We start from the raw sequence: 10,169 nt of genomic DNA, 5'->3' as shown, positions 1-10,169 counted from the left end.
TCTTGATTGTTGATCTCCTAAGTGTTTGTAGTGTTTGTTTCAAGGAAGCTTGTTTCGGTTTTGGCTTTGTCTCCTCCTTAGAATGTTGGCTTTAATTCTCCAATTTCCAGCACCTATTCACAAGGGCTAAACCTTAAACCAAGTCAAATTCCATGCACATAAGCACCAAGGGAGAAATTAAATTCCAGCACCCAAAAAGAGAGGTCAAGGAACAAAAGCAAGAAACAAATTTTAATTGAAAGAAAACAGTACCACCAAAAGGATTTATAATATGACAACTTAGAAAGAGATTCAAGAAAATAAAGCAAACAATTAAAGGTACTCAATAAAAGTTGGCACACAAAAGGAATACCTAAAGAAAAGCACTAGATTAGATGACGAAATAAAAAAAACAGCACCACTGGAAAATGTTGTGGGCCAGAAAACGTGTTTGTTCCCCGATTTATGCTGATCTGTATTTTTGGAATTTGGCTCTGAAATTTGTTATGCAAGATATTCAGGATCTTATCTAAAATCTGTCTTTGGATTCACTCAAAACGGATGCACCATTTTTTTTTAATAAATTTTGCAAAATTGGTGTTCGGTTAGGCCGGCCAGCTGGAGCGCTCAAGATTTGCACTCTGATTTTGTAAGATTTATCATTTTTTTTCTGTTGCTTCTTTTGACCTCATTCTTTTTTTGTCTTTTCTATAACACTTTAAACTTGCATTTTCCAGAAAATCAGAATTTTCCTATGGGTGGAAATATTTTTTTAAAACAAAACAGCCCAGAACAGAGAGATGATACAGGGGAAATCTGGAAAACTGGAAGAAAACAGCAAGATAACCAAAATTAACACAATGGAAATGTAAGAATGGAAATTGTGTAAGAACTAAGACACAATTATGAACTCAAACTAAAAATAAAAAGCACCAAAGGATCAAAATAACAGCAGATTAAAGCAATATAAAGAGACCCAAAAACAAGAAACAATCAAGCCAAAAAAATAGGACTACTAAGAATTGATGACAATTATGGATTCACATGACTTGACACAACATTTATAGATTCAGAAAATAAAGACTCAAAGCATAAAATGAAGCAATTATAAGAAAGCAATAAGGACTCAATTTCCTAAAAGAAAAACAGCCACACAATGGTGTAAGGAATCCTATCACAAGCTGCACAGAATTTGTTCAAGATCAATTGAACAATTGTGCTTTGGTTGGATCTTCCATAAGCACACCAAGAACAACTTAAAAAGTAAAAAACAGCAAGACAAGTATGGAATTTAAATGACAATATGAAATAAAGAAGAACTGAAAATTTAAAAGACCAAGCTACTCATCTTGAAGAACCAAAAGCTCATGATACCAAATGATGGCATTTTCATGTGTTCTTCTTGAATCAAAGTAGAAAATAGGGTGCGGAAGCAATGGGTGAGTGAAACAAAGCCCTCCTAGGAGTTGTGTTGGCTTTGAAGGTGCATGAGGAGTGTGATGTTTGAGTGGTTCGGCCAGCTCAAGGGAGAAAGGTGAAAGGATTGAAGTTTATAGCCTAGATTTCTAGGAGAAGTAAAGCTAGTGCACAAAATGGGCAGCATAACAATACTCAATTAAACTTGAAAATACAAGGTGTAGGCTCCTCCTTTTATAGGCTAAGGAGGACCATAATGCAACCCTAATGCTAGCCAAATGAAATGTAAATGTGAAGCACATGGGTGCACATGGCACATGGGTGCACAAATGAGCACATGGGGAGGGGTGTGTCTAGTTTTTATGCTCACCCCCCCTCCATGGTCTTTCTAGAATGTTCACACAAATATGCTTTCTACACTACTATAATTACTAAGCACCCCTAATGGGCCTTTATGTAACAATTACAAAGGTCTTCTCTTCCCAAAACCGTAGCTTTGACCCATGTGTATGTGAAGCTAGACGGTCTAGAAGGAATCCTCATCATGGCCTAGACGCTCCTTATGTAGCTGCTCCTCATCATGGCCTAGACGCTCCTCTTCATGGGCTAGACGCTCCTTTTTGAGTCTAGACGCTCCTCATCATTGGCTAGACCGTCTAGTCTTGGAGGCTTGACTTTCATCGTGTGGTGAGCTTGGGCCCTCCTCCATCACAGATGGTGCTTTCTTTGGAGTTTTCCACCCAGCACCGCAAGCAAATAGCCCTGGAGAAGAGGGTAAAGGAGCTTGAGCATGACAAGGAGTCACTGTGAAGTGACTTCGAAGCTACCCAAGGGTCCGTATATCTGATGCGGGGCATGGTGGAAAGAGCTAGGAGGGAGTACCTAGCGCAGGTCCAAGAGACCATCAAGACTGAGATCTTGATGGGGCAAACCGTCAACTCTCTGGACTGCGAGGTGGTGCAGCTGCGGGCCGAGACCTCCTCCCTACGCCAACTGAACTCTCAATTAGTGGGGGAGCTCGAGTCCACCAAGGAAGCGGCCGCTGCTGGGGAGAAGAAGCTTGAGGAGGTGGTGGGCAAACTGTCTGAAGCCAAGGGCCAATTGGAAGAAGCTGCCTCTTCCCTTGCTGCCCTTACCACCGAGAAAAATGCTACGGAGGCCTCAAAGCAAAAACTGGAGGCTGAGAAAGCCGATCTTATGAACGTGGGTGCTGACGCCCTTACTGACGGATTCGAGCTGGCACTCAAGCAGATCCGATGCGTTCTCCCAGACTTGGACCTCTCGCAATTCAGCATTTATCACGAAGTGGTAGATGGAAAGCTCACCCCTCCTCCTTGAGCTCCTATCTTTTTTGGAAATTTATACTTCTGCACAACTTTTTTAGTACTTGGAATTTGTATAAGACTTGGTGTGAATACATACTCGTTTCAGCTATAAGCTTCTTCTCTTGTATTTTCTTGAGCTTCACCTTTCTTTATGCACACGACTAACTGTTAGCTAGCTTAGGTTTAGCGCGATCTTGTACTCTTCGATCTTGGCCTCTACTTTGATCACGACTAGCTACTCCCTTAGGTTTGTGTTTAACAGTTCTTGTGCGCTGCTTTGTGCCACTAGCCAATCACTGACGACTCATCAGTCATCGTTCTTTGGTCTTCACTTAGCTTCTCTGTCGCTCTAGCGCTAAGTGCATAGAGGACTTTGACATCGATCGCTCGAGGTGATGCCTCGTTTTGGGGAAAGAAAAGTGTTTCTCGCTAACCCCTCTTACCTTCACCAAGGTCATCACCCTTTGGCAGATTGGGTCGTTCATTCCCTGCCTCACTCCTGGGGTGAGAAGGGTTTCAAACTAAGAGCCTTACTGGGCCATACGATTCTGGGGACCTCCTCTGCCCAGCCTCCTTTAGCCTTGTCTAGTCTTCGCTTCAGCCCCCTGAGCAGTACTCGGTTGGCCGACTCCACCTGCCCATTGGTTTGTGGGTGTTCCACTGAAGCGAAAACTTGTTGTATCTTTAACTCCTCACACATCTTCCTCAGCTGGTGACTCGTGAACTGGGTGCCATTGTCGGAGACCAACTTCTTGGGTATTCCGAAGCGACAGACGATGTTCTTCCAGACAAAGTGCTCGACTTTCTGTGCGGTGATGTGTGCGACTGGTTCTGCCTCCACCCACTTGGTGAAGTACTCGATGGCCACGATGAGAAACTTCATCTGCCTTATCGCCAGGGGGAAAGGTCCTAGGATGTCGATCCCCCATGTGTGGAATGGCCACGGGCTATGGATGGACCTCAACTCCTCAGGAGGTGCCTTGTGCCAGTCCGCGTGAAGTTGACACTGTTATCAACGCTGAGCAAACCTCACGCAGTCTTCCTTCAGCTTTGGCCAGTAGTACCCCGCGGAGTATCCTACTTGCCAAAGCGCGACCACCTACATGGCTTCTGCACACCCCCTTGTGCAGCTCAGACATGAGTCTGGTGCATTGCTCGCCGTGCACGCAGATCTGCACAGGGTGAGAGAATCCAAATCTAAAGAGGTTACCATCAATTAGAGTAAACTTACTTGAGCTCCTCTTTATCCTTTTTGCCTCTGCCACGTCAAGTGGGAGTACACCATCTTCTAAGTACGGTGTTATCCACGTGTCGAGTTCCTTCACCGCGCAGACCTCCATCGACTCATCGATTTTCGACGGTCGCGCTCTCACCCTCGGCGCTTTCAACGTTTCTTGAGTCAACGACCGATGACCGATCGTCAGACGCTCCATTGATTTGTACACATGAAGTACCTGGTTGTCTGACACGAACGCACGCGGTACCTTCAAGGTCTCCTGAATGATGGTCCTCTGCTTCCCCCCCTTGTCTGAGCTGGCCAGCTTGGCAAGCAGGTCTGCTCTGGCATTTTGCTCTCTTGGCACGTGCACCAATTCAAACTCTGTGAAGGACGTCTTCAGGAGCTGTACATATTCCAGGTAGGCTGCTATCTGGGGATCTTTTGCCTGGAACTCCCCTGTAACCTGCCCTGTGACTAGCAAAGAGTCGCTTTTGGCCAGCAGGTTTCTTGCTCCCATTTCTCTTGCTAGCAACATTCCTGCGATCAGGGCTTCATACTCCGCCTGATTGTTGCTAGCCTTGAAGGCAAAGCGGAGGGATTGCTCGATCAGTACCCCGTTTGGGCCTTCCAAAATGACTCCAGCGCCGCTCCCCTGCTGATTAGAGGAGCCATCCACCGATAACACCCATCGAAAATCTAAACCTTCTGCAGGTGTCGCGATCGACGACAGCTCAACTACAAAGTCCGCGAACACCTGCCCCTTGATCGGTCCTCGGGGCTCGTACTGAATGTCAAATTCTGACAATTCCACCGCCCACTTGACCATCCTTCCTGCTACGTCAGGTTTCTTCAGCACGTTTTGGATGGGCAGATCTGTCATTACCACCACTGTGAAGCTGTTGAAGTAATGCCTGAGTCTCCTTGCTGAAAATACCACCGCAGGGCAGCCTTCTCGAGGGTCTGGTACCTTGTTTCAGGGCCTTGCAACACCTTACTCACGAAGTACACAGGCCTCTAGGCCTGATCTTGCTCTTGCACCAGGACTGAGCTGACTACTCTCTCCGTCACAGCGAAGTATAGACGAAGAGGGATGCCTACCTGAGGTTTACGCAAGACTGGTGGGCTTGCCAGATACTCCTTCAGTTTGATGAAGGCCTCCTCGCACTCCTGTGTCCAAAGGAATCTGCTGTTGCGCTTAAGACACTGGAAGTACGGATGACCTTTCTCCCCTCCAGCAGACATAAACTGGGATAAGGCTGCCAAGCGACCGGTGAGCTGCTACACCTCCTTCATTGTCGTCGGGCTCCTCATTGCCACGATTGCCGCGCACTTCTCTGGGTTAGCTTCGATTCCCCGCTCTGTTAAGAGGAAACCCAAGAACTTCCCAGCCTCCACGCCAAAAATGCACTTCTCAGGGTTGAGCTTCAGCCCGTACTTGGCGATGGTGGTGAATAGTTCCTCCAGATCGGCTGCATGGTGCTTCTTTTCTTGGGACGTGACCACCATGTCATCTACGTATGCATGCACATTCCTTCCCAGCATGGGCGAGAGCACCCTATCCATGAGTTGCTGGTAGGTAGCCCCCGCATTCTTTAGTCCGAATGGCATGAACTTGTAGCAATAGCAAGACCGTTCAGTCATGAACGCGGTCTTGCATTCATCCATCGGGTGCATTTTGATCTGGTTGTATCCTGAGAACGCATCCAGGAAGCTGAGTAGCTTTCCCCCTGACGCGCTATCCACTAGGGCATCTATACTGGGTAAAGGGTAAGAGTCTTTGGGGCATGCCTTGTTGAGGTCAGTGAAATCCACACACATCCTCCACTTGCCATTTGACTTCTGCACCAGCACCACGTTTGCTAGCCACTCTGGGTACTGGATCTCCCTGATGTGCCCTGCAGCAAGGAGCTTTTGCGCTTCGTCGTGGATCACCTTCCTCTTTTCCTCGTTGAATTTCCTTCGCCTCTGTCGCACAGGTCGAACCTTAGGGTCCATTGACAGACGATGGCAAAGGAAATCGGGGTCTATTCCTGGCATGTCGGACGCCGACCATGCAAAGGCACCCATGTGCTTCTCGATAACACCGACAATCAGCTTTCGCTCTTCTTCAACGAGGGATCCCCCCAACTTGAACTTTTCCCCCCTTATGTCGACTTCGACCCATCCTTCAGCTGGGTGGGGCCATCTCTCATTGGCGATGACCGCCCTCGCGATCCCTGACTCGCGAGGAGCGATCACGCCTTCCTCTTCTACTTCAACCTGAGCTACCTGGGAGCCCCCCACCGTAGCGTTCTCCATCCTCTGAGCACCCTGTGTTTCCCTAACCACCGATCGCTCTTCGCGCACACCTGGTGGTGGTGTCGTGGTGACGTGACATACACTTCTCTTCTGCTTTAGGCTGTTGTCATAACAACGTCTAGCCTCAGCCTGATCCAACTTGATGGTTATTACGGTCCCCTCCATGGACGGCAGCTTCAGCTTCATGTGCCTCGTTGATGGTATTGCGCCCAACCTATTGAGGGTTGGCCTCCCCAACAAAATGTTGTACGCAGAAGGGGCATTCACCACCAAGTACTTTATCCTTTCGGTGCGGGCTGTCGTTCCATCAGTGAATGTTGTCCTCAGCTCAATGTACTCCCGCACCTCTACCTGATCCCCTGCAAAGCCGTAGAGACACCCGGTATACGGCCTTAGTTGATCAGGGGACAACTGCAACTTGTTAAACGTCGGCCAGAACATGACGTCTGCCGAGCTTCCTTGATCTACGAGCACTCTGTGCACTCGTCTTCCTGCCGTAATGAGGGAAATGACCACAGGGTCGTTATCGTGCGGGACAACGTCCCGTAGGTCAGCTTTCCTGAAGACAATATCTACTTCAGGGTAATGGCTCTCGTCTCCCGAGTCTACCGCCATAACTGATCGAGCGTACCTCCTTCTCTGTGACGCGGTGCATCCCCCACCAGAGAAGCCTCCCGTGATTGTTTGCACTTCACCGTGCACAGGGACTTCATGCTGCTGTTCTCCAGCCTGGGATCCCGACGCGCGATCACCCTGCGGCTCACGCAGGTAATCTGCCAGGAATCCAGACTTCACCAACTCTGCCAGTTGGTGTCCCAACGCCAAACAGGAGTGGAGTGTGTGGCCAAAGGCCTGGTGAAACTCACACCACTCATTCTTCTTCCTACCAAGTACCTTATCTGTCTTCTCCGGTACGCGTAGTCTCGCTGCTACAGCAGGAAGGGCGATGAGATCCGCCAATCCCACCATGAAATTGTATCTTGGGGGTGCATTGTTCTCCCTTGCACGCCCTCTGCCCTGGTCCTTGCCTGGTGCGTAGGGACGAGGTTTTTCCCGCACCTTTTTCCCCTCCTTGGCCTCATGCACCCTTGCTTGCTGCGGTTTCCCTTGCCCTCCACGCGGTCTTGGTGGTGCAGCACTCCCTCTTTTCTCAGAAACCTCTGTTTCTGCCACTATGTGTGCCACCGCGCGTCGTCAGATCTCTGCAAAGGTGCTGGGATGGCTCCTGATGAGGGACTCACTGAAGGGGCCAGGCAGCACTCCCTTCTTAAACGCGTGCACCAGCATATCCTCATCTTTGCTTGGCAGTCTAACCACTTGTGCTCCAAAGCGGTTGAGGTAGTCCTTCAGCGACTCGCCTTGGTACTGTCGTACATCGAACAAATCGTATGACACCACTGCGGGTGCTTTGTTGACGATGTACTACTCAGTGAAAAGCTTTGAAAACTGAGGGAAAGACGTGATATGTCCTTCTGGTAAGTTCACGAACCACTCCATGGCGATTCCGCTTAGTGTGCTCATGAACATTTTGCAGTACACAGCGTCTGAGCCCCCAGACAGCATCATCTGGGTGTGGAACGCCGTCAAATGCGCCTCCGGATCTTCTACCCCTGTGAACGACGCCTTCACTCCCATCAGGTTGGGAAGCACCATGGTTCCCATGACTTCAGGGGAGAATGGCATGGGGAACGCTCTTGGAGGCGACGGTGGCCTCAACACCCCTTCTTCAAGCGCGCGCTCCTTCTGTGCCTGCAACGTCCTCCTTAGCTCTCCATTGACGCGATTCAACTCGTCATTCCTACTCTGCGACGCAGCCAACTCCGTCTGCATCCTCTCTTGTTCGACTCTCGATGCTGCGGCGTTGTTCTACAGCGTGCGCACCATCTCCAGGACCTGCGCCATTGTCACAGCTCCTTCGTCAGCAGATGGCGCAGGTGATGGTTGTTTGTTTCTTGGCATCTTTCCCCAGCAAAGAACTTGGTAAAACTTTGGTAAGCTTCAAAAACTGTGGTGTATATGGGACCACGATTCACTCGTGCCCCACGGTGGGCGCCAAATGATCCTGCCTACAACTCGAACGCGGAGGAATCGCTTCGTAGCTCTCTGTGCCCCGTCTACGTGACTGAGTTATCTGCAGGATCACCCTCAGAACCTTCTCTAGGATCTTCAAACGCGACCTGCAAAACACACAGACGGCGCCTCTAGCGGCCGTTTGCACTCCGACGATCAAGTTAGATCACAGAACCACCAATCAGAAAAACTAGTAGTGTGTGTGAAAAACTCTTGCTCTCCTTTTCTCTCCTCTCCCCTGATTCTGTTTTATGCCACTGCCTGTATCTGTTATGCTTTCTCGCATGTGTCAGAACCCTGTTATGCTTTTCTGCGACAATGTACCTCCAGAATCAGTAGAGCGTGAGTGTCTGCGCGTCTCTGCGCTTGGCGCACGTAACGGGTTGAGGGAATCACCAATCACCGACTGGCTTACTAGTTCCCTCAGGCCACTCTCGTGCACGATTCCCTGAGATGTGCTCATGCGAGGTCCATGCGTAACGCTCTCGCTGGGAACCTCAGTCCCAGTTTAACTGCGTGTAACACGGGACCCCGATGACCATGCACCTGATGACTGATCGTTGCCCTGTTGCTTCTCGCGTTCTGCCCCCAGGCGTTCATCTGGGAACTGGTCTGTTGGTGGCCACTTGGTTACTGACCACCGATCACCGTTCTGGGTGGTCTGTCCCCTGACTTCGCTGCCACCTGATCTGTCGGTGGTCATTTGGTTAGTGACAACCGATGACGTTCACCCCGATCTATCTGTCACCTGGTCCACGTGTCACCCCGCGAGTGGTCCACGTGGTCATCTTCTGCTGACGTCATCGACGATCGATGACCGACCGGATCACAAGGTGTATGGAATCCTATCACAATTTGCACAAGAAATTGTTCAAGATCAATTGAACAAAAGTGCACCGGTTGGATCTTCCAAATAGCACACCAAAACAAATTAAAATGTAAAAAACAGCAAGACAATTATGGAAATAAGATGAACAACATGAAATAAAGAAGAACTAAAAATGAAAAGACTAAAAGCAACTCATCTTGAAGAACCCAAGCTCTGATACCAAATGATGGCAAAATTCATGAAGTTCTTCTTGAATCATGTAAGAGATGGTGCGGAAGCCAAGGATGTGTGTGTGCAAGATCCTCCTAAGAGTGATGTTGATCTTGAAGGTGCATGATAGGTATGAACATAGGGAAGTTCAGCCAACCCAAGGAAAGGTGAAGGATGTGATGTTTAGAGCCTAGAGTTCTAGGGAGAAGCAAAGCTTGGCACAAAATGGCAGCATAACTTTACTCACAATAAACTTGAAAATACAAGGTGTAGGCTCCTCTTTTTATAGGCTATAGAGGACCATAATGCAACCCTAATGCTAATCAAAATGAAATGCAAATTTACATCACATGGAGCACATGGCCATGTGGAGAATCCTTCTAGAAAGTGACCAAATCTTTAGCAAATCTAGGTCAAGTCTCATGGAATCAAGTTTATGCTATTTACACCACAACTAATACTAAGCTACCCCTAATGGGCCTTCATGTAGCATAAACAAATCTGCATGGATTCGCTTGGCCATGGGCTTAGCAATTTGGTCCTAGACGCTCCTTTCATTGGCCTAGACGCTCTCCACCTTGAGCTAAACGCTCCTCCCCTTTGGCCTAGACGCTCCTCCCTTAGCCCTAGACGCTCTTGGTTTTGCTTTGGATGCTCATGTCTTGGATTTTGTCTTTCTTGTGAAGTTGTGCATGGCCCTCTTCCATCAGAGGAGGTCACACCTTCCTCATGACTATAGTTGGCGCCACTTTCATTTGTATTTGGGGGGAATTTTGAATTCATTTAGCTTTGCATTTCAGCACCTCTAGGCTATAAATTAAGG

The sequence above is a fragment of the Phaseolus vulgaris genome, chromosome 1, assembly GCF_051622355.1.
Source record: "Phaseolus vulgaris cultivar YP4 chromosome 1, ASM5162235v1, whole genome shotgun sequence".
Lineage (NCBI taxonomy): Eukaryota > Viridiplantae > Streptophyta > Magnoliopsida > Fabales > Fabaceae > Phaseolus > Phaseolus vulgaris.
Note: the sequence above shows the minus strand (reverse complement) of the source record.